We start from the raw sequence: 25009 nt of genomic DNA, 5'->3' as shown, positions 1-25009 counted from the left end.
AGTCCTTTAACCTAATGGATGGGTCATCTCATCTCTAGTCAATTACATATTAAACAGTTTATGACCTGGAAAATGCATACTAAATATAGCTGTCATCAATCAGCATTTCTTTGTAAATAAATGGAATAAATAAACAGATACTAGAAAAGTTTTTGAAGCTTCTAAACATATTTTCCTGGATCACAAAGAATAAGTACTGGAGTTTCTCAAATTATCTTTAGATAAGACATCTCTTACACATCCACTGGTTTTTAAAAGCAAGTTAAATCCATACTTTGATAATTCAGACAACCTGCAAGAAATCCAACAGCAAGATCCCTCAAAACTTTAACTACTACTGAGAAAAATCGTATGCAGTATTTGGATGCCACAGAAATAAGATTTTCAAAATGCTCTAAAAGACTAAATGCCCCCCAGTTTTTAAACCTTTCAGACTGAAAAGAACTATTAGACAGCTATTACCCAGTACCTTAAAGGAAATTTTCACTTATTTTCACTAAATAAACATGTTATATTACCTACTGGATGATAGCTAATAGCTATCTACATGGTTAAAAATAATCTGCTGCATTTCACAGACTTTTTTAAAATAAAAGAACTTTACCTACATCTTCAAGAACTACCTCAAACTACAAATTCATACTATTTATGTACATATTATGTAATTTGTTTGGATACAGCCAAGATTCTGGGACCTTTGTATAACAATTTGCTTTGGGCTTTTATTAGACATCAAAGTTTCATGTTTACCAGTTTTTATCTTTAATAAAGTGAGCTCTAATAAGCAAAAATGCGTCGGTGTGTGTGCCTTTTGAAGTGTTCCCATTCCTTCTACCCTCATTATCATGTTTTTAACTAATTTCAAAAGTACTACAAAATAATTTCTCACTTATTCCTAGTGCTGTAGCTGGTCAGTGGTAGAAAGTAGGACAATTCCAGCTTTTTGAAATATAACTATGTGGTCACATCTCTGATAACAGAACCCAGGATCAAGGCTAAGGTCATGGGCATGGAAATCTAGAACTCCTCTGCCTAAAACCAGAGGATAAATGAGAGCTCCTGGAGTCACTCACAGGTCTCTGGTGTGACCCAATCCATCCCAGATGATGGGACATGACTCCAGAGACCTCCATCTTGGAAATAATTGTCTCCAACTCACCTTACGTTTCAAGAACAGGAAGGCAACCAGGTGGGTTACAGGACCGAAGCAGACTTCTTCCTTCAGGGCTAGAATCCTATTTAAGGTAGGCATGGACCATCAGGTTCTTTATTAACATCTGAAATCAGGAGGGCCAAGACTCACCCCATCCCAGCATCTCAAAGCCTCTTACAAACAGAGGAAAACACTGAGGATAAAAGAACGCAGAGGAGCTCCCAGAGGCGATTCAGAGATGCTGCGCTGCTGCGTGGGGGTGGGGGAGAGATCCAGGCGAGAGGGTTTTGTTGTTGACACTGTTTAGTTTGGGGCTTTGTTTGTTTTTAAGTATTTCAAAGCACCCACCATGGGCTCATTAGGTCACCCCTGACAGTGACTTTCTGCCATTTTAGCAGTCGGGCCACGCCATGAAAAATTGCTTAAAAAACCCGATACACACCAAGCAGCACCAGACAGAGACTGCACAGCCTCCCTGGACACTCACCTCGTCCTCCTCCTTGAGCTCCTCGGGCCCACAAAAGCAGCTCATTGAGCTCCTCAGCCAGGTGAGGAGACTAGCACCCATACGCGTGCATCCATTTTCAGATGATATGTTAACTCGGAAAGGTCTGGGGCCCTGGCACCAAAGCTGGTGGGAAGCTCAGGGGCATTTCCAAAGGATGTCCAGCAGCCACCCAACACCCTGGTGTCAGATTCAAGAGGCAGGAAGCAGAAGCCACCCTCCACCCAAACTGCAGGTACACCCAGAGGTATTTCAATGCAAAGTCAGTGAGATTAAGTGAGACTCCAAGGCTGCAGGGCCTACCACGAAACAGATGTGAAAAAGCTGTGAATACACCAAGATGAAAAATGCCTAATTTATCCAACACCCGTGGGTTCCATGTCTGCATTCGCCAAGCCGTGGGGTGCATACAGCCAGCCCTCATGCAGCTTCTACAATATCCAGACTCTGTGAGAAGCCCCCCAAGTAAGAACGGATCGTGATTTAATTACCTCCAAAAAAAAAGTGACCCTTTCTGTCTTTGGTGAGCTCATCTGTTGTCCTTCTTCCAAAAAGTCAGGAAATAATAGTCCTAATAATAATAGCTATTTCCATTCAGCCAAAACCTTAAGTCAAGAGTTGGTAGATCACACCCCGCAGGCCAAATCTGGCCCACTGCCTGTTTTAGTTAAATAAAGTTTTATTGAAACAGAGCCAGGCCCACCCAATTACCTATTGCCTTTGGCTGCTTTCACTCAACAATGGCAGAGTTGAGCAGCTGCGACAGAGACGCTCTCAAAGTCTGAACTATTTACCCTGCAGCCTTTACAGAAAAAGTCTCCCGTAACTGGCACAAAGCATTTAAACCTCTAGGATATACATATCATTATCAGCAGGAAGCAGCCCTCACCTAAACAATGCTCTGGTGTGGACAGAGGGCTGGGGGCCCTGCTTCTCACCAGCTTTTGAGACCACATGACACTGGCAGGCCGCAGTTCCTCTGCCTAAACAATTAGGGCTGCGATACCGGCTTTACAAGGCTGTTGTGAGGCTCAGACATGAAGGCATATATAAAAAGCCCCTAGAACCAGGCCTGGTTCTTCAACGTGCTCCATCCATACTAATGACACACACCAAGGCTCCCGGGGTAAGAATTTAGTGCTAAATGTGAATCACCGAGAGCAACTCACTTCTATGAGTCACGAAGGCGCTTCTCACCGTGATCTCGAAAGGATCACGGACTCAGAGCACTATAATCCAAGGAAAGGGTGCAATGCTCTTTGCTGAGTCACAGAAAGTTAAAGGCTCTCGATTCTGTTCTTGTGTTTGAAGGAAAATACTGTGAACTGTTTGAGGGTGGACTCCAATACAAAATGGAAGGCCACCCTCCGGATCCAAGACTTAGCCAGCAGCCCAGAGTCCATCCTCAAACACTGCGTGTGTAACCTTATTAACAGGCGGCAAGTGGAAGAGCGGATACCCAGAGGGTGACCAAAGCACGCTGCGGGCCTGCCAGAGCGGCAAGAAGGCGGCATTTTAAAGGGCTGTGAAATCAATCTCCTGTTGCTTCACGCTGAGGGGTGTGACTCCGGCCAGAGCACACGGCGACGTCAGGGAACCAGATCATCAGGAATACGGGGCCAGCTGAGTGCCCGACACGACCACATCACGACCACATCCCGGGAGCCTCTCCTCCACCCTCTCTCCTGCCCTCCCATTTCCACTCCATCTTCTCTGATGTTTGCAAACCAAAGCCATGCACGCACACAGCCTTCAACCACCTGAGACTGCCTCCAAACACTAATATGACACAGGGCAACGGAGGCTACAAAACACATCTCATGAGGTAGGGAGGGCAGAGTTTAGGTACCAGTGTTAGAGTTGGGGTAACTGAGGCTCAGAAATTCAGTATGACCTGGCAGCAAAGTCTCATCTATCAGACTCGTTCACCACTCCATATCCATCTCGAGGCCCAGCAAGACGTTGAGAGTTAACACAGGTGCCCAGTTCATTGCTTAGGACCTAGATTCAAACTCCAGCTTTTCCATCTACTAGCCTTCGACTTTGGGCATGTCAATATACCTCTCTCTGCCCAAGTTCATTCCTCTGTGAAATGGAAATAACATTAATCTAGCACACAGGGTCACCATAAGGCCTAAGTGAATTAATACACAAAGACTGCCCAGGACAGCGCTTGACACTAAGTACAAGTCACTAAACGCTGGCCACTGTTATCTGCTGAATCGAATCTATCTGACTTAAACCCAAATCTTTGGACCAGTTCTGCCTTCTCATTCATAAATCATTCCCCAAACACGCCTATGGCAACTTTAAAAATTATGATCCAAGGGGACTTGCCTGGAGGTCCAGTGGTTAAGACATCACCTTTCAAAAGCAAGAGCTGTGGGTTCAATCCCTGGTCGGGGAGCTACAATCCCACATGCGTTGGGGCCAAAAAAACAAAATATAAACCAGTAGCAATATTTGTAATAAATTCAATAAAGACTTTAAAATGATTCCCATCAAAAAACTTTTTAAAAAAATTAAAAATATAAAATTATGAGTTAAGAAAGGCCAGCTCTCAGGTGGTATAAAAGCACCAGGCAACAGGAGCCTTTTTCCAAAGGACATCTGGCTTAAGCTGATAACATGCCACAGAGCAAACTGATAGCACCCATCGGTCACGCATGTGAGTCTAAAATGAGAACTTGAGCGTGGCACGCCCGCCTGAAGAGCCTTTGTCACACACGCACATACCATGCTCACAGAAGCAATATCGAACGGCTCTGCCTGCTTTGAGCTACTAAACATGGTCCTCGCTGGCATTTTTTGGCCAGACGTGACTACAGTTGGGAACACGTCACATTAAAAACATGTCTCTAGGGTTCTGCCCTCTAAATAAAGGCCCCTGACGATTCCTGACTGCAGAAGGGCTCATTTCTGAAACCACAGGCCAGATAAAGAACAATGTGAAAACCTTCAGAAGCAAAGCTGTCATTTTCAGCTGTTCTGGGACCCGAGTCCCCACTGGGTGGCACAGTCCCCACCGAAAGCCAGCAGGAAAAACCCCTCACTCAGGAAGAACGTGCTACATCACCGAGGGGCACGGGGACAGGAAAATCACTGGGCTTGGGTCACCCTGATCCCCAGATTAGGGGACCAGTGATGCCCTATTTCTGGGTTTCAGCTTTCTCATCTCCAAGCTGCTGCACGTGCCATCCTAGAGGGACAGCTTCTTTTGTGCTGACTCCCAGACCCTCCTTCCTCCTCCGGGGCAGAGGGTGGGCCCTGCCTTATCCGTCAGGGGGAGCCCCATGCAGATTCCTTTTCCCTGAAGAATCTTCACTCCCCAACTTCAAAACTCATCTAACCGCCAACTGCCTCTGAAGCCCTTTCCTGCATATTCCACCCATTTCAACCACCCCTGGGGGTTCCTTCTCATTTTCCCTCCCCTTCTGTTTACCCAGTCATAAACTCTTTAATAACTGGATGAGACCCAGAGAATACCCATTCTAATTTCCTACCCACATTTTCAAATTTCTAGTGACCACATTAACATAAAAGAGATGGGAAAAAATAATTTTAATATATTTTATGTAACCTATCTACAATATTGTCATTTCACTATGAAACTAACATACAAATTATTAAAGAGCTATTTTAATTCTTTTTATTTCCCATAAGTCTTTGAAATCCAATGTGTGATTTCCACTGGAAAGTACATCTCCATCGAGACTAGTCACATTTCCAAGTGCTCAACAGCCAGACGTGGCCAGTGGCTACAGTATGGGACAGGGCAGTTCTACACCATGGTCTGTTGGCATTCCTACATGCACAAGGGCTTCCCTGGTGGCTCAGACGGTAAAGAGTCTGCCTGCCACGTGGGAGATCTGGGTTCGATCCTGGGTTGGGAAGATCCCCTAGAGAAGGGCACAGCAACCCACCCAAGTATTCTTGCCTGGAGAATCCCATGGACAGAGGAGCCCGGAGGGCTGTAGTCCATGGGGTTGCAAAGAGTCAGACATTACTGAAGCGACCTAACACTCAACCTTACACATAATTTAAGACCAAAACTGTTTTAGAAGGCAGCACAGCTCTGCTTCCTCCGAATAAGCCCTAAATTTCTGAGATGTAGGAAATTCAAGTTTCACCAATTCAGTCCAATGTTCCCCCTCCCACCCTTAACTGGAATATGAGGACTAGCATAAAGAAAAAAAAAAAAAAGAAGGATAATTACATGCACAACAAGCATTCCTCTTAAAAGTACAAAACAAGCAGTATTTCTCTTGTCTAGGGGCCTTTAAGACACACCCAGTTCCTCCTTCCACCGCCAATGGATACAGTGAGACAGTGAACCTTTGTATCTTTCAAAAATGGATAGGAAGCTATAATATTTGTCATCAAAAGTGCTTCCAAACATCGACCCCATGGGTTCTGCTTTAATGAATAACCACCTAAAACACCCTGAAGTTCTGCCCTTGTGGGAAATACCTGTGAGGAGTTAACCTCTGCAATCTTATTCATACCTCTGCCTCACCTGGACCACCTGTATTCCAAGCTATCTGTCCCTTTGGGGGCAACATTCAAAAGGGAGTGACTGGGGACTTCCCTTACAGTCCAGTCATTAGGACTCTGTGCTTCCACTGCAGGAGCTGCTGCTGCTAAGTCGCTTCAGTCGTGTCCGACTCTGTGCAACCCCACAGATGGCAGCCCACCAGGCTCTGCTGTCCCTGGGATTCTCCAGGCAAGAACACTGGAGTGGGTTGCCATTTCCTTCCCCAGTGCATGAAAGTGAAAAGTGAAAGTGAAGTCACTCAGTCGTGTCTGACTCTTCCCGACCCCATGGACTGCAGCCCACCAGGCTGCTCTGTCCATGGGATTTACCAGGCAAGAGTACTGGAGTCGGGTGTCATTGCCTTCTGCAGGAGACATGGGGTCAATTCCTAGTCAGGGAGCTAAGATCCTGCAAGCCACATGGCACGGCAAAAGAAGTGACTGATTTAAAGCCAAGACATATTCAGTCCTGTGCCCAGACACATGAGGGCTGGCCTTTATTTGGAATGCCCAGATGGGGCACAAGTACAAGGCAGATGTGAGTGGGGAGGGGGGGGGGGCGGGGGGAGATGAGTAGGGATTCAGAAAGGTGGACCTGACAGGAAGTCCAGACTGGTTCCCTATGCCAACAAGGGGGTAAAAACTGGCGTTGGGGCTTCTAACACAGCAGTCCTCTGTGCAGTGACAACTGAGGACAGTACAGAAAGGCTTTGGCTCAAAGTTACGCCAAGTATACTGTGTGGCTTAGTCCACCACCTTGAAACAAAATGGCCAGCTAACAACTTTCCACAAGCTTTGTCTTTTATAAGTTTTTATTCATTACAACTATGTAGGTAGAACATCAGGGAAGAGAGATATGTGCTTTTTTTTATTTTATTGTAGTACAGTTGATTTCTAATGTTGTGTTAATTTCAGGTGTGATTTAGCAAAGTGATTCTGTTATATATATACATGTATATTCACTCTTTTTCAAATTCTTTGCCCATCTAGATTATTACAGAATACTGAATAGAGTTCCCTGTGCTATATACTAGGTCCTTGTTGACTGTCTATTATATATATAGTAGTGTGTGGACGCTAATTCCAAACTCCCAATTTATTCCCCATCCCAACCACATCTCCCCTTTGGTAACCATAGGTTTGTTTTAAAACTCTGTGAGTCTGTAAATAAGTTCATTTGTATCAGTTTTTAAGATTAGATTCCAAATATGAGTAATATATGTGACATCTGTCTTTCTTCGTCGGACTTACTTTACTTGGTATGATCATCTTTAGGTCTACCCATGATAATGCTATCTTTAAAAAAGTACAGAACAGGTCTTCATAACATTACTGTGCATTAAATACTCTTTTTCCTCCTAGGACTCACAACACGTATGAGTTTCTGTGACAGTGATGGGGAAATTCTACAGTCCACAGAACCTCTAGAAGAGTTGCTAAGTTGTGTCTGACTCTCCATAACCCCATGGACTGCAGCATGCCAGGCTTCCCTGGCCTTCTCTATCTCCCTGAGTTTGCTCAAACTCATGTCCATTGAGTCAGAGATGCCATGCAACCACTTCATCCTCTGTCACCCCCTTCTCCTCTTGCCCTCAATCTTTCCCAGCATCAGAGTCTATTCCAATGAGTATGCTCTTCACTACCCTGGAAGAATGGTGAAAACTAAAAAATCTTAACTCACTGATTCCCTGAGTGCCCATTGGGAGGCAGATGGAGGCTTTGGCTACAAAAAAAAAAAAGGCCTCTTTCCTATCACAGATTCAGGCAAAGCAGCCACGTCTCAGGTTATTTACATTCCAGAGCTCCCGGTGCTGGGCGGATGCTTCTGGAAATATCTTACCACTCCCCTACATGAGGGTAATGAGGTACATCAGCATCACTAACTGGCCAGCTAATAGCAGGCTCAACTCCAAAGAAAGAAAGGACAGTCCTGAGGCATTTCTGAGGACAGTTGCCAACAAGACCCTGAGGAAGAGAATCTTGGCCAGATGAATTATTAACCTATTTTTAAGCATTTGACCTTCTTCTCCCATCCAGTCTTCATTTAAAAGAAATGCATCGTTAGCAAAGATTCACTGTCTTGCAAAGCATAACAGAAGCAAAAGTTCCCACCTAGCCCTCAGTCTCTGCCATTTTCCATGGTGATTAACAGCGTCTGTAAATGCAAGGCACGTTTATAAATTTTATAGCAGAGATCAGGAGAAAAGGATAAATCAAAATTATAAAGAGTTTAAGAAAAGCAAGAGTTTTATTAAGTATAAACATTCAAAGGTTCACACTAAACCACATGAAGCATATTCTTATGCCAACACCACCAAGAACCTTCACCCTAAACCCAGCTTGGTCACTACTAACAAGGTAACTGTAACCAGTGGGGAATCTATCTAGGTCTCAGATGCTGTCCTAACAGACAGAAGTCATAATTCATACAATTACTCTGCGAGGAGCAACATGTGACCCACCTATTCGCAAACCTGATGACTAACATGAACAGTCTTTACGGTTTACTTAATGTCTCATCAAAGAAGAAGTATCTTCTGCTCATTCTAGAAAAGAACAAGCTGAGGCTCAAATAACAGGCACAACTCATTTTACTGTGCTTTGCTATAGTGCACTTCACAGATACTGCTTTATACACACACACACGCTGAAGGTTTATAGCAACTTTGCATGAAGTTTACCATTTTTTGAGCAAGGTGCCATTTTTCCAACAAAAAACTGCTCACTTTGTGCCTCTATCTCCTATTTTGGTTAATTCTCACAGTATTTCAAACTTCTTCATTATTATATTGGTTAGGGTGATCTGTGATCAATGATCTTTGATGTTACTATTGCAAAAAGATGAATCATGAATGATCAGAGATGAATTCCACCATCTGCCATAAAAATGATTTTTCTGCCTGTTCAGAACAGCTACTTCTGACATTGTGAGTGTTATTTAGTAGCTAAGTCGTGTCTGACTCTTTTGCAACCCTATGGACTGTAGCCTGCCAGGCTCCTCTGTCCCTGGGATTTCCCAGGCAAGAATACTGGAATGAGTTGCCATTTCCTTCTCCAGGGGATCTTCCTGACCCAGGGATCGAACCCATGTCTCCTGCATTGGTGGGCGGATTCTCTACCACTGAGCCACTAAGGGAAGCCCACTTCTGACATTAGGGCAACTTTAAATAAATAATAGCCAAATGGTATCAATTACCACACTGATTTAAAGCTCAGATTCTGTATAGCTAAGAGTAATCATTTATTAAAATTTCCCCATTAGTCTTTTTTTTTTTTTTTTTTTTCATTAGTCTTAATCCATTTCAGTAACTTGAATCTCAGGAATGATCATAGATATGGCAGGCCTTTGTTTGATAATATCAGGAAAGTTTCCCTTTAAATAAAGCAAAATGCTTGGATCACAACACATGGATCACCACTCTAGGCTTATTCCAGAAAAGCTACCTAAAAATCACACGGAGCTACTCAGCTCATTTCTCAGGAGATTAAGGCTGAGAATTATGATTTGACTTCAGAAAAAAACAGCCAACACACTTAAATCATACTGTTCCCACTGATTAAATTATGAAGTCCGAAGAAATCCTTGGGAGGAAAGAGACCAAGCACAATTGTCACAGCATCCAAAGAGATGACATAAAAGTAGCTGGTCATCACCCAGAGCCTCTCCCTAAGCACACTGATGGGACAACACCGGGACCATTCTCCTCCCACCTGGGTGCCCTCCCTACCCTGTTACAGATGCCCCTCCCAGCCTCTGATCCCATTTCCCCAGGGCTTGTTTCCCAGGAGTATGTCCATCTAGACCAAGTCCCTGAAGGAGAGGCCTGTCACTCACACATCTTCTAATCAGCAGCATCAAGCACCATGCCTGGCACACTGCTCGCACTCAAATGCCTGCTGAGTGGATGGCAGGTGGGTAGATGGATGAGAGAACCCACTCAATCCAGCCTGAAAAATGAACGAAATGTTCAGAAGAAACAGGATGAACTAAAAGTACCTTGAAGACATTAGAGAAAGGAATGGGTATTTATATAAGGAACAGTTAAATCAACTTCAAGCAGTGAGAGCTTTCCTGAACATAGAATTAAATGAGAGTCCAAATAAAAATCACTACGTATGTAGAAATAAATTAACATATACACCACTAGAAGGAATAATGCCTCCTCCTGACTCTGTGTCTGTTAAAACCAGACCTTGTGACCAAGGAATTGAAACAACAAAAGCCACAGAAAATTAGAGACAGTGTCTATTTCCACAGACTCAAAGGCTTTGTCTGCCTCGCTGTCCTCTCTCAAATGTGGCAGGTGGGACGGTCATTCTAACCAGGCAGACCTCAAAACCACACAACTGTCCCGATGCCATCTTGTACTTCAAGACAGTCTACCCATGGACATTTTCAGAACTTTGAAAAACCCTACTCTTCTCTGGGCTCAGCTATGGAGGATGAAAAGGCACCAGGAAGCCCTGAGTTAGGTTTCAAAATAGCACAACCATTTAAGCGATTTAGAGTAGACTGGGCCAATGGAAACACGAGCCTCAAACAGAGGAGCATTTAAACCCAAAAAGTCAACAGCGGAGGGGAGGGGGCAAGGAACCAACCACACAAGTTTATAATTAGAAGGCATATTTTGGTATTTAGAAAGAAGCACACACACACATATCCTTGAACGGGGGAGGCAAGATCAAGGCAATAAATCAGCAAATCCCCCACAACGGCAGGGATCACTGCCCTGCTCCTCCAAAAGAAAGGCATTTCCTGGGTCGGAGCTTAACCGGCTCCCACACGCCTGGGCTGAGATACCTCCGCTACTGGCCAAAAACGAGGCCAAGCCTTCGTGTGGGGATCGGTGTGGTCACGACACTTCTGTGAAGCGAGTTCTCCATGCATATGGCACCGGTGGTCCTGAAATTCTGAATGTGGTACAACCTCGTGCTAGCTCAGCCCTGGAAGCCCCCACACTCTTCCATGCCTCCCTTCCTCCTGGGTCCACCACTCCCCCAGAAATCCTGGGTCTCCCCCCTGGGAAGAGGCTTCCTACCGTGTCCTCCTCCCCCGGAGGGGGCAAAAGGATGAGGGATCAACACCCTACAGGCACTGCGGAACTCATGCACACACAATTAATTTGGATCACAGTCTAGCCTCTGAAAAGTTTCACCTCTCAGCCCTGAGGCCATTTTCAATCTACAGAGAAAATGGGAGACAAGGAGGCACCCTATCTGTGAACAGGAAAAACCAGAGCCAGCCACCAAGCAAGATGCCAGAGGGCAGGAGGATGAGCTTGGTCTTTAGAACACTCATCACTCAGAACCTTCACCATCCGAGGAAAAAGAGCTTCCGTAAGAAAAACTCACTAACCCATCTATGTTTTTAAAAATACAGCTGACTGCTTTTTCCAAAACCAAAGGGGAACAGTGCAAAGTAAAAAGGCTGGGACACTATCACCCATATGTGTCAGCTTATTTCCCCCAGGTTTTTTGTTGTCGTTGTTCTGTAAACAGATGGATATTTGCAAACAGTTCCTGCCTGCACAAGCTGGTTATTACAGTATCTAGACAAAGGGCAAGCTTCATGATCCTCAGTTCTCACCAAAGCGCTCGTTCTTAGAAACAGAAGCCACGATTGTCTCAGGCTAGTTCAAAAAGAACCATGCAGTTGGGAATATGCATGTGACCATCACTCAGGAAATGGTTAGGTAGTGGGATCCTAGCAAAGCCACTGGGGCAGAGACACTGCTGAGCGAGAACACAAACCGGAGCCTCTCCTGGCCAGGTAACAAATGCAAGGTGCAAGCCTTCCTTCCTGGCCCAGCCTCGCCCTTCACAGACGGAGCTGGGGGTCGTGGCAGGGCACCTGGGCATCAGCACAGACACACGAAGGATTCTCTATTCATTGAAACCACCGAAGATGTTTTAGTGATAAGCCTGTTCACAGTTTGCACAACACACATTCAGAACCTGTTACACCTTTTTTGGCAAGTGTCAGTTTGCACATACGCCTCCCAGCTTAGACTAAGCAATCCCTAGGGTTTGGGGCTGTGTTTCATTCATCTTTGCATCCTCTGTGTCTAGCTGGTGCTCAGGAAATGTTTGCCGAGTACATGGGCAAACCCATGAATACAAGGAGTGAGTGGAAGGGGTAAGCCATGAAACTTCAGTTTCCTTTTACATTAGAGAAAGGCGCAGGCTCCATTCCAGTCTTGTCTGCAGGTTCTATTCTTTAGTCTCAATGGGAAGGTCAGGGTTGCAGTTTTAGATCTATTTATCCTGTTTGCTAACACTGACAGTATTCCGGGGGTCCCTTCTGGGTGAGTTGGGTTCCAGGTTCATGGTGGGGAAGGGATAACCTCAATGCTGTTGCTACTGGGTGTCTTTTCTATGGCACCTGCGAAGAAAACCAGGATCCAGTGATGCCTAAGAAGGAACAGAAGTGGTCTCCACACTTTCTAGGATCTAACACAAAAAGGGCACCCCCAGGGGGGCGATTCCAGGACGACCAACACCAGTGGTGCTCAGCACTGTATTCCGGGGTCAACCCCACAGCAGGTGCTCAATAAACACTTCTGAGTGAAAGATAACAGGTGCAGGGGACCCCAAGATACACGGAACTCCACCTCTGCCCCGAGGAAGCTTTCCCATCTAAGGCAACAGATCTTGATCTAGGCATCCATCACAATTACCCGGAGATGGCGAGCCTTCCCAAAACACTCAGGAGCCACGCTCTCCCCTGGACCTCCCGAACCGCCTCTGAAGAAGGGGTCTGGCAAGTGTTCAAAGAGCTACCCAAGTGATTCTGACACACGGTTAAGAACCTCTGCTCCAGAGAGTGAAACTCAAGCTATTATTATTTTTATAAATATTGGAGGGCAGGTACGGGGGAGGCACAGGTTAATTTTTTTTTTTTTTTTCCATTTGTAAGGACCAACATCTCCCTTCCTGCCTTCAGCTTTTCTAAACCTGACAAGTACCCGCCACGATACAGAGCACGTAGAGATCAAGGGCATCTCCCCAAGGGTCCAAGTGATGGAGCTGTGATCCTGAGCCATTTCAGACCCCAGAGGCAGCAGCCCTCTTTAGCCAGATGAAGACAGCGGATGTCAGGGCCCCTACCCGATATGCCTTCTGGGGCCGCTGTGGCAGGAGCTGACCACCTGGTCTTCAGGACACAGGCTGACCTGCACCCCGAGGTCTGCGAGCACGTCTCCTCCACCCACAGCCCCAGACTCCCTCTGGGGAGTTAGCAGCACGCTAACTGCGCTTGCAGTTCTTCTCAAGTCACTCACTCACTCAAACCTCACCAACAACGCATGTCTATTGAGAAAGTCATAGCCTCAGGTGCCCTCTGCTTCTAGAAGCCTCGCCACAGAGAAGCCAAGGACACTCGTCCCTGGAGTGAAGAAAACCCTAGCAACTGGTGCTCGCTGGCGGGTCCAGAGCCCCCTCCTCCCAAAGCCTCTGAGAGCAGGACTGGGGACTCAGACGGCCAGTGGGAGCCTGAGCTCCTATGGGCATGACTGGCCCCGAACCATCCACTGGCCCAAGCTGTGACTCCGTCAAGGTCAAGAGTAGGGCTGTCTCGACCTCCCCTGCCCCCATGCTCCTTAACGCAGTGGACTCTGTGCGTTCGTTTCCTTTCCTCGGCAGGGCCCATGTGGCCCCCTGTTCATCCACATTCAAGAGCTGCCTTCCTCCTCCAACGACCCTCAGAGTATCACCTTTGCTCTCTGCTCTGCCCAGTGCTGTTTCATAAAGGACCTACTATGTATAAAGCACAGGAGATGGAAAGATAAATGAGATGCAGCCCCATTCTCCAAGGGCAAAGACAGAAAACAGAAAAGTATGGTAGAAAAACAGGACAAAAGAGATAAGCCAGGGAACCGGGGCTGAGAGAGGATCAGAGGGTGCCCAGTCTGGGTCCAAACCTAAGGACGAGTTGCTGACGGCCGAGTGGTGTTTGCAGAGCAGGAGCAAAACACAGAGGGAATCCTGTTGGTCTGTGGGAAGAAATCAGACACCTGAGTGTGACCTGTGGGTGCGGTGGAGATGGCAGACAGGGGCTAGCAGTACAGGGCCATCCTCTCTTGAATCCCCCAGGTGCCACCCACGCTTTTGCTAGGCTTTTCCCAGGGGTGGTTTCATGCCATAGAGCCGCAGACCTTATTTCGACCTGTCATCACGGGGCAACCAAGTTTACAGCTCTAATTAAAGTCGCCTGAGACCCGGGCGTGGCCCTTTCCTCCCAGCAAGGCCTGTCACTACATAAAGGCTTCTCGACCACAAGGGCCAGAGTCCAGGTTCTCCACGCAGCTTCCCATTGGCCTGTAATCTGGGAGCACCCAGGCACTCTAGCCTGCAGCCGACCATTTATGGTTACAAAACGTCTCTCTAATGGTTGGGAGCGTGGAGATCAGAGTGCAAGGCTAAGGAGAGATTAGAGGCCAGGCTCTGCAATTGAGCCCTTTGCCCCTCTCGGGCTTGGGAGAGGTCGATGGCCACTGGGTTGCAGCGTGCCTAAAAGCACCCACGGTCACAGCCCGCAGTAACACAGAATTACAGGCAACAAGGGCTCCTGCCTGTTCAGTCTGAACAGTCCCGACCAGTCTGAAATCTGCAAAATCTGCAGAAAGAGCACTTCCCGGAGAGCTTTTGCTTACATCAAGCCATTAGTCACTGCAGCCTCAAGGCCTGCTTCCTTCTGTGTGTTAACACCGCCGTCACCATCACCACAACGATCTGAATTACTGCTGTTTGTCTGGCACTGTCCACAAGAACCCTAGGAAGCAGAGACTGTATTCCATTGATTCCAGAACAATCCTAGACTCAGTTCTGTGGCCAATCCTTTTTTGTCCCACACTTTTAACATCTCTGAAAGGCATGTCACAGTTTCACTGGCAGGATTTTTTCCTGAGTGGTACAAAAAAATTAAAGTTGCAGCTTAACTGAAGTTATCTTGGGGTTGAGGAAGTATCTGTTTTTATCCTGTTCTTCCTGATACAGACAGTGAGAAGGGAGAGGGTAAATGACTCACCCTAATGCAAAGTTCTGTTACCAGGTAATCTGCTGGGTGTCTTGCAGCATGGAAATCATTTGAATGTGCATATAGCCAAGAAGCAGAGCTGCCTTTTAACACTAAAAACAAATATTAGCCCCACAAAGTCTAAGGCATTTTTCTCTCTCTAGGATTCTTTAAAGATTCCTCTGCTCAATTCAATAATCTGCACACGAGTTAATTCTATTTTTCCCCCCTCAAGCTACTCAGGGAATACTGCCTTCCTCCCCTTTCCCAGCTCTACAGACCTTCGTTCATAAAATTTCATCCTAAGTTCATTCACTTACTCAGCCTCATCTTTGGGCCTCTGCTTACTTTGTCTCTATACTGCACCCTCCTCCAGGAAGCCTTCAGGGATTTCTTTCTGGCTACACTCTCTCTCTACTCCTTGTCTCCAGCTTCCTTGTAGGGTCCTATCTTCCTGCTTGATGAATGGGGAGAGCTAAGGGAGAATGAAGGGAGTCACACATTTCAGAATGAACCCAGCAGAGGGTTAGAAGGCCAGTTGGTAGAGTTTGAAGTTTAATTAGTAGCAAAGGGGAGCTATGGAGGGTTTTCAAACAGGGAAGTGGAGTGATCAGATCTGAGCTGCTGGAAAGAAAATCCACCAGCACATGGAGGTTAAGTAGGAGAGGAGGAAGAAGACCAGCTGGGATACCACTGGTGGAGTTCAGGAGAGAGAGATGGAAAAGAGGGTGAGAATACGAACAGAGAGCAAGATTCCCATTTCAGGAGCAAGGAAATATTCCGGTGAACCACAGACAGAAATCAAGTCTTGAGAGCTCTATAAAAAGGAAAGAACAACTCGGGGAGCAGGCTAGGGGGAGAAGACCACCTCCATCTCCTTCCCTCTTAGAATTTGATTTTAGTTTGTACGTTGGAGGTGTGGACAGGACATCCGTGGGTCACTCTTCCTGGGAAATCTGGAATGTACTCATCACTGATGAGAACCTCAGCGGAACAGAACAGGGAGCCTCATTCACCCAGACTCTTCATCCACCCTTAGCGACAGATCCACTGAGAAAACACATTTCTGTAGGTGGTACCAATTAACATAACAGATTCTTAGGAGATGTCCAATATTTAGGACAGCAAGCCCTCTTGAGGTGTGATATGGTAGAAAAGATGCCACGGAGCCCAAAGTCCCACATTCAGACCTCAGTTCTTTGGTGGGGGGATGCAGAGAGAATGGGAAGTTATTATTTTGGGTATAGGGTATCAGCTTGGGAAAATGAAAAAGTTCTGGAGGTAGATGGACAGCAAAGTGAACCTACTTGATGCCACTGAACTGTACACTTAAAAATGGCAAAAGTGATGGGAATTCCCTGGCCGTCTAGTGGTTAGAGCTCTGTGCTTTCACTATAGGGGTCACAGGTTCAATCCTTAGTCAGGAAATTAAAATCCCACATGCTGTATGGCACAGCCAAAAAAAAAAAAAAATGGTGAAAGTGGTAAATTTTATGTTAATATATTTTACTTCAATAAAAAATAATAGCCCTGCAAGGTGTTATTTTCATTTCTCAAGAGAGAAAACTGAGGCTTAGAAAGGTTCTGTAATTACTACAAGATTGCACAGATGCTAAGCTGCGGAGCTAAGATCCAAGGCTTTCACCTCCACTGGCTGACTCTACAACCAAGACGGCGGCAGCACAGCCCGGTGGGTTCCCACAGGCCGCTGAGGGGGCTGGAGGAGGGTGACATGATGGTGTCTCTACTCTCTATCTGTGTTTTCTTGCAAGCACGACCAACTCCACAAGTCACAGCTTGTCAGTATCGTTTTATTCTGGCTCTCAACCTACAAACGTCTTCATGGAGAATGACACTGTAGACAGGAGGTGTCCTCAGACCTCCTCGATCCAAAAGACACAAAGTTAGGTTGCCACACCTCAGTTAAGAGCTACAGCAAGAATTTCTCCCATCTCTTCTCCAATCTCAACCTCCCCTTTCTCTTGCCTACCCCTACTACGTCTGCAGACAAAGTCCTCATTCCATGAGAAAATTCCTCCCCATAGGCCATTTTGTTTCAGCCTTCTCTGTTTAGACCTAAAAGGCAATGGCACCCCATTCCAGTACTCTTGCCTGGAAAATCCCATGGATGGAGGAGCCTGGTAGGCTACAGTCCATGGGGTTGCTAAGAGTCCGACACGACTGAGCGACTTCACTCTCACTTTTCACTTTCCTGCATTGGAGAAGGAAATGGCAACCCACTCCAGTGTTCTTGCCTGGAGAATCCCAGGGACGGGGGAGCCTCGCAGGCTGCTGTCTATGGGGTCGCACAGAGTCGGAGACGACTGAAGTGACTTAGCAGCAGCAACATATATACTGACACTTGTTAACAGCATGCCAGATTTGGTTGGGGGCAGGGGTGGAAATCAATACCTTTGAATGTGACCAGAAATCAAAATGTAAAGATGTCTAAAGCAGTTAAACTGAAATCCAGGTCTCAGTGTATTCAACCAATCAGTCAAAACTAACCACCCTTTTGAAGACAATTCCTTTACCCAGAACCCAAACTCCATTCTTAGCTTTATCTTCAGATCTCACCTGCTCTGAGCTTTCATGCAGCAAATTCTACAGAGCTTATCAACGTGTGACTCACTTTGTGCCTATGACGTAGAAGAAAACACCTTTTGGTACACATGGGCCCTTCCCTATACAGCCATGGGCCTTCAAAAATGTCCTGAATGTACCAGGTTCCCAGTCTAAGCTGCTGAATGCACACAAGCCTCATGGTTGAGACAGACCAAGTCTATCTGGCTTTCAAACCTTGTTTCAGAGTGGGTTTACTGCCACTGGATTTAATTTTGCTGCCCTTGAAACCTTCAGCAGAATCTCTTAGCAAACACCAGCAACAAAATAAGACCCTCACCACCCACACACTCCCAAAGTGTAATCCTTAGGAGATGGTGATAACACGGTACAATTAGAGAAGGTTTCAGCCCCACAGTTTTAGATTTTCCCTATAAATACTTACTCATTTTCTAATTAAACAAACAATTAGTAGAAAGCACAGCCTGAGAAACTGCGTGGGTGTCACTGTCTTACTACTCGGAGACTGGGTGACAAATGACGCTAGCCAAGGGGCAAATAAAACATGTTTGGCTCCAAATGTTTGCACAAGCTGAGATGACCCACTCGGCCTGGCTTTTAAAACACAGCTTGCTCCAAATCTGAAATATACACACTTAATGCTAGACATCCTAAGTGGAAAACAGTCCCTTTAGATATAGCCTAGATTTCTTAGAGTGGGCGGGCGGGGGGGAAAAAGAGCTTGGCTAGGGAATATATTCAAGGCAGGTTTTTTATTTGTTTTATAGGATGCTGCAGTAAGTACTACAAAAGGGGCTTCCAAGGTGGCTCAGCGGTAAAGAATCCACCTGCCAGTGCAGGAGACATGGGTTCAATTCCTGGGCCAGGAAGATTCCACTGGAGAAGGAAATGGCAACCCACTCCAGTATTCTTGCCTGGGAAATCCCATGGACAAAGGAGCCTGGTAGGCTACAGTCCATGGGGCCGCAGAGTCAGACACAACCTGGCGTCTAAACAACAACAGTACTGCAAAACGTACCAGCCAGAAATGAGTCAAAGAAAATGAATCATATATTTTTGGCTCTTTTGGTTTTCTTTACAAATGTTCAGTGTCTCTGTCTACACAAACTCAGGGATACAAGGCAAAGTGATGACCTTTCTAGCTCATGTGCTAAAATGCGTTCATTCCACTCGACTAAACAAAGTTAATATTTGTTCTCCTTGGTTTAGTTCTGGTAAAAGAAAATGGATAATTACAACAGGAGAGCCTCCTTCCACTACATAAAGGCAGATGGTAGGAGTCTCCCTCATGCTCTACTAATAGTATCCAAATATCACTTCCACAGAAGGATGTGTCTGCAAGCACAAGCTATTTTTAAATTCATTCATTCAAAATTCTGATCCATTCATTCATTCAATAAATCTTTACTGAGTGTCAGGTACTGTGAACACAGATATACATAAAATTTTGCCCTCAGAGCTTACATGCTAGTGTAAAAGAAAAGAGATAAAAAGAGGTCATGCAAAATAAATTAAAATTCCATATAATTATAAAACATGGAAGTGAACCAGAATGACTGGGGAAAGGAGAGTGCAGAGGAAGGAGGGTGGAGGTATTTTATCTGGACTGGTCGGAAGGTCCTTCCAAGATTACATTTGAGCTGAAACCTACAAAAGTCTAGGGAAGGACATTTCCAGCAGGAGGACTGCAAGTACAAGGATCCTGGGATGGAAAAACATTTTGCCAGTATGACTGAGCACAGCAAACTGGGGTGGATCAAGAGATGGCGGGGAGGAGGGTGGAGATCAGGAGGGACGGGGACACCCCATGCAGGCTTGCAGGCTGTGGTTAGGAACTTCTGACTGTGTTCTCAGGTGGCGCCAGTGGTAAAGAACCCGCCTGCCAATGCAGGAGACGCAGGTACGATCCCTGGGTCAGGAAGAACCCCTGGAGGAGGGCATGGCAATCTACTCTAGTATTCTTGCCTGGAGAATCCCATGGACAGAGAAGCCTGGCAGGTTACAGTCCAGGGGGTCGCAAAGAGTTGGAAGTGACTGAAGCGACTGAGCATGACTGTGTTCTACCTGCGAAGGAGTCTCAGATACCAACAAGGAGGTACTACTTAAAATGCAAATGTACGGGTGCTCTCAGCAAACTTACTACATTTAGAATTGATTATTTGAGAGGATAAAAATAAGAAAGTGGGCTTATGATAAACACCATTTATATAACACCCCAGGGCCTATCAACAGCATTCACCGAATCTCATTTGGACAGTTATACTGAAGGCAGGGCACAGCAGAGGTTAAGGACCAGCTCTTAATTACTTGAAACCAACTTGTCCCACCTCTAAAGTGGTTAAAGAAGATAACTCCAGAGACTGTAGATGAAAGAAGGTGGCTTTACAGCTCTTCTCCCACTGAAGACTTCAAATGATTTCTTTAATACGGCTTCAGATACAGACCCATGAGTCCAAAAGGCCTGGTCATCAAAAAACTAAAACAAACAAAATCCACATATGTCATATTAAAATACAAGACACAGACATCCTTCATTTTCCCTGTTGATCAGTTCCACTGAGACCTTCTGCAACCCTTGCCTTTTGGGGGGTTTGTGTGTATGTTTGTTCTTGAAATGCCTTCTCATCCCTGTTGCTAAGCTCATCAGCTCTGGGTTGCCCCTACCACCATCTTCCTAAACTAGGCTCCCTTCCAAGTGTATCTAGACCTCCTTAGACACTTCTCTCCCACTATACTCCTTTCCCAAGAAATCCCACCACGTCAACATCCATTTCCTTTGTAAACATAACTTAGGAAGAAGAGACTGAGATCCTCCATTCATAAACATCATGATCAAAACTATTTGTACAGGACAAAAAGAAGACAAACACAAGCTCAATTTCTGCTCTCTTCAGTGACTTTACAGGAAAAATCCCAACTGACACAACACACGCTAAGGATACATGTCTCCACACCTAATAAGCACCATTATGCAGAAGTTTTAAGGGAAATTAAGCAGCCAAAGCCCCACTGCATCTTTAGAGATGCCACCTGGAATTCATGCTTTATAATTATCATAGGGAACACAAATGAAGATGCATTTTTTAAAAAAACACATGTATGGAGTAACAAGATGCACCCAGACTGTAAGGAACACAAAGGCAGAATTAAATCATCATATTATTTTCTTCCACTTAAAATTATGGAGAAGGGCATCGTGAGAAATGAAGCCTTTCATTCACTGGGAAAGAGAATCAAGCTGACTTCTAAGGGATTGGCTAAAAAGTTTGTTCAGGTTTTTCTGTAAGCTCGTATGAAAAAACCCAAATGAACTTTTTAGCCGACCCAATACTTCCTTTCCTCTTAAGTTAAACCTCAAGAGCCCAGTCCATGCCCTTGGCTCTAGGAGTAAGTAGTCAGGACCTCCTTCAGGGACTCTCCAAGCTCGAAATGAAAAGCTCCTCGCTGGACTGATGTGTTATGTTAGTGAGGCGAGGTCGGCTTTAAAGTGGTTCTCAAATATGTAATGACAGCTCCAGAGAGGTGAAGGAGGACAGGCCGGCTAAAATGAAACACCAAGAGGAGACCACACACATTCCTCCTGCAGAAAAGCACCCCTCAGAGGGCTGCAAGGGGAGCCAACGCTGATCACGAGCACACGCATGACCCAGAAACAAACATGCAGAGTGAGCCCAACACATGCCAAGATGCCAAAATCCTGCGTGAAAGTCCCCAAGGGAGACGAGAAAGAGAGGGCTGCTGTCAACCCCGCCACCCTGTGCTATTTTAAGCACCATGACTTCACTCTTGTTTGTTCTGAAGCAGCACAGATGGGCTGCATCAATTTCTGTTACTACAGGAAGATAAGGAGACTGAGACTTGAAGAAGCATCTTTCTCTTGCCTCCTGTTCGGGCATTAAGAAGCTGGAACTGTGACGTGTCATCATAGCTGAAAGCACTGTTGCTTTTCTTTTCTTTCTCCTTTATTTTTAAAGTCTAAGAGCATTTCACAAACATTGCCATATGTCATGGAACCAGAGACCAGATCCAGCTGAAAAATGGCTCAAGGTGAACTGCTGGTAAAGCACTTCAGTCTTTCTGGTTTTGTCAAAGCTATCCAACTGCAAGAGCAGCCCTAGACACAGGAAGGCTGGTCCTCGTCAGAGAGCAGAAGGGGAAATGCCCGCAATTCAAGCTGGAGTGCCACTTAAGGTCACTGAGCCTCCCACACCAACTCTATACAAATATACCTCTAAAGGCACAAGGCTTTTTCCTTGAAGCGTGCCAAAAAATTTAATGAACCAGACTCTATTGATACAAGGGGCAGGTACATATGTAACAGATAACATTCATTACACCTCTCCCAGGCACTGCATATCTTATTAAGAATTCCTAATGATCCTCTTCTAATTCTTAATAATTCTATTTTAAAGTAAACAAACCAGCTCAAAGAAGTGGGAAAGAACCAAGCCAAAAAAACAGAGCTAGTAAGAGTCAGAGCAAAGACTAACCTGTCTGCTTCATGGTGGAGGCTGTCAAGAAACTTTGAGCGAGGCAGACTTGAAGCTGCAAGAGGAATTCTGATCCTTCCCTCGTCTATCCAGTCTTGTCAGCTTCTGCCACCCTGTCAGCAAGCATCATATGGGAACAGCGAAGACAGGAAAACCTAGGAGCCAGTTCTACGACTGCCGCTTCCTAGCAACGTGACCTTGATCAAGTCCCATCAGCCTTGGGCTTCAAGCTCCCCATGTGCAAAGGTGTGTGTAGCTCTCCCTCTGTTACAGCCTGGAAAACAAGGATGCCGGGGACTGACAATTCCTGGCCATTCAGCAGGTGTACTACACACGGTGGCATTGATGCCAGTTATGTGTGTATATATGCATGTGTGTGCATATACGCTTTTATTGGAAATGAAATCATGACTTAACATAAATTATGCTTTTTAAGTGAAACTGATGTAACATAAAATTAGCCACTTTAAAGAGAACAATTCAGCGGCATTTAGTTCATTCGCATCATTATGCAAAAACCACCTCTATCTAATTCCAAAATATTTTCATTGCTGAAAAATACACTCCCATGCTCACAGGGAAGTCAGTCTGTTTCCTCTTCCCACCATGGACCTGTTTTCTGTCTCTGTGGATTTACCTATTCTGAAAAATTTCACATAAATGGAATCATATGAGACCTTTGTGCCTGACTTTCGCATAGTATAACGTTTTCAAGGTTCATCCAAGTTGTAGCAAATACCACATTTCATTCCTTTTTATAGTTGAATAATATTTCATTCTGTGGATATACCACATTTGTTTATCCATTCATCCCAGGATGGACAGCAGGGCTGTTTCCACATTTTACCTAATGTGAATAGTGATGTGAAGAATATTTGCATAGTGGGCTATCTCTTAAAGCACTTCTATAATACATTGATTCTGACAAGTTTGTGAGGCAGACCTTGGTCATATGAATAATATTTGAGGTACACTGCTTTCATTCATTTATTACACTCAACATCCCCACCCCACTATTTTTTTAATCAATAAAAAGGACTTCTGGGCATACATCTAAAAGAGATGAAATCTCTAAATTCAACAGATACATGCAACCCCAATGTTCACTGCAGCACTATCCATAATAGCTGAGACTTGGAAGCAACCTAAATGGCCATCAACAGATGAATGGATCAAGTTGTGGCATACATACACAATGGAATACTACTCTGCCATAAGAAAGAATAAAATAATGCCATTTGCAGCCATGTGGATGGACCTAGAGACCATCATACTAAGTGATGTAAGTCAGACAGAGAGACAAATATCATATGATATCACATATGTAGGATCTAAAAAAGTGATATTTACAAAACAGAAATGGACTCACAGACATAGAAAACAAACTTATAGTTACTAAAGGGGAAGGACTGAGGAAGGATAAATTGGGAATTGGGGATTAACAGATACACACTATCATACATAAGACAGATAAACAAAGATCTACTGTATAACTCAGGGAACTATATTCAATATCTTATAATAACCTATAATGGAAAAGAATCTGAAAAAAAGATACACATATGCATGTATAACTGAATAACCTTGCTGTACATTTGAAACTCACACAACATTGTAAATTAGCTATACTTCATTAGAAAAAAGACAAAGAAAAATGGCAAAGGACTTCTGAGGCCAAGCAGACACACAAGGACTCTGCGTGGCAAGGAATGAAAAGCTGTAAATTATGATTTGATTTTTTTTTTTAAATTCATCATAACTGAGCGTGTGTAACAGGAAGGGACTTACATACCTGGACATCATTCTTAATGTGTGGAAAACATAAAGCCTGTGAAAAAATTAAATTCTTTAAAGAGTAAAGATACTGCAGTAAAAAGTAGATTAAACCCTTTAGAAAGTAAATGTGAGAGAACGAATGTCATCCCGGCTCAGCCCTTCCTCGCCATCTCATTCAGGGCCTTCAGGACATGCAGCCCTTCCCTCGAGCAATCACACTGACACTTCCACTCCTGTCCAGAGACTTTCAGCTCAAAACCCTAAGCGAGGCAGACAGCCGGTGGGCAACCGTGAAAGCATGGGACCCTCACAGACCCTCACTGCACTTGTCCAAGGCTGGTCCAATGGAAGGACAATTTGCCCAGATCTAAACAGGTGGCTCAGTGGTAAAGAATCGCCTGCAATGCAAGAGACGTGGCTTCAAGCCCTGGGTCGGGGAGATCCCCTGGAGGAGAAAATGGTAATCCACTCCAGTTTTCTTGCCTGGAGAATCCCATGGACAGAGGAGCCTACAGGCCACGGGGTTGCCAAGAGTCGGGATACGACTGAGGACTGAAACTTTGGCAAATTAACATGGTCATATCATTGAGACAGACAGACCCAACACCTTGTCAGTGTCAACACGCTCAAGTTGTCAAGAAATAAGTCTCAGTGCCTTTTAATCCTCTGTTCATCCAAGGTTTGGGACTTCGGGTACAGTGTAAAGTGAACCTCATCACAAGAAGGGCAAATGCAACCTCACTCTAGGAAAGAACCCTGCCTGTTGCAGCCCCCTGCCCATGTTGATTAAGTGAGCACTGCTCACTATGTCATGTCAAGCACTCGTCATTGTAGCCATAATAAAGTCAGTCAGATGAACATTCTCATACTGTGATGCAAAGAAAAAAGCTGGCTGTTCAAACTGTTAAAGGTACTGGGTTGAGACACAGAAGGGAAGGGAGTGAGAACCATAAGAA

General features: G+C 45.1%; 1 protein-coding gene across 12 annotated transcripts in view; it reads right to left on the bottom strand.

The window, feature by feature from the left end:
* The window catches only part of MTSS1 (MTSS I-BAR domain containing 1), a 161569-nt gene that overhangs the window by 84911 nt on the left and 51649 nt on the right, over nucleotides 1-25009 (bottom strand). Inside the window, exon 1 of one of the 12 annotated variants that reach the window (XM_059893264.1) lies at nucleotides 1160-25009. This exon is cut by the window's right edge and continues 17431 nt beyond it. The exons of the other annotated variants lie outside the window; for them this stretch is intronic. The gene's annotated coding sequence lies outside the window, so the exon portion shown is untranslated. The remainder of the gene's footprint in view (nucleotides 1-1159) is intronic. 12 annotated transcript variants of the gene reach the window in all.

Source organism: Bos taurus, chromosome 14, assembly GCF_002263795.3.
Source record: "Bos taurus isolate L1 Dominette 01449 registration number 42190680 breed Hereford chromosome 14, ARS-UCD2.0, whole genome shotgun sequence".
NCBI classification, from domain to species: domain Eukaryota; kingdom Metazoa; phylum Chordata; class Mammalia; order Artiodactyla; family Bovidae; genus Bos; species Bos taurus.
Note: the sequence above shows the minus strand (reverse complement) of the source record. Positions and strands in the feature narration are given on the sequence as shown.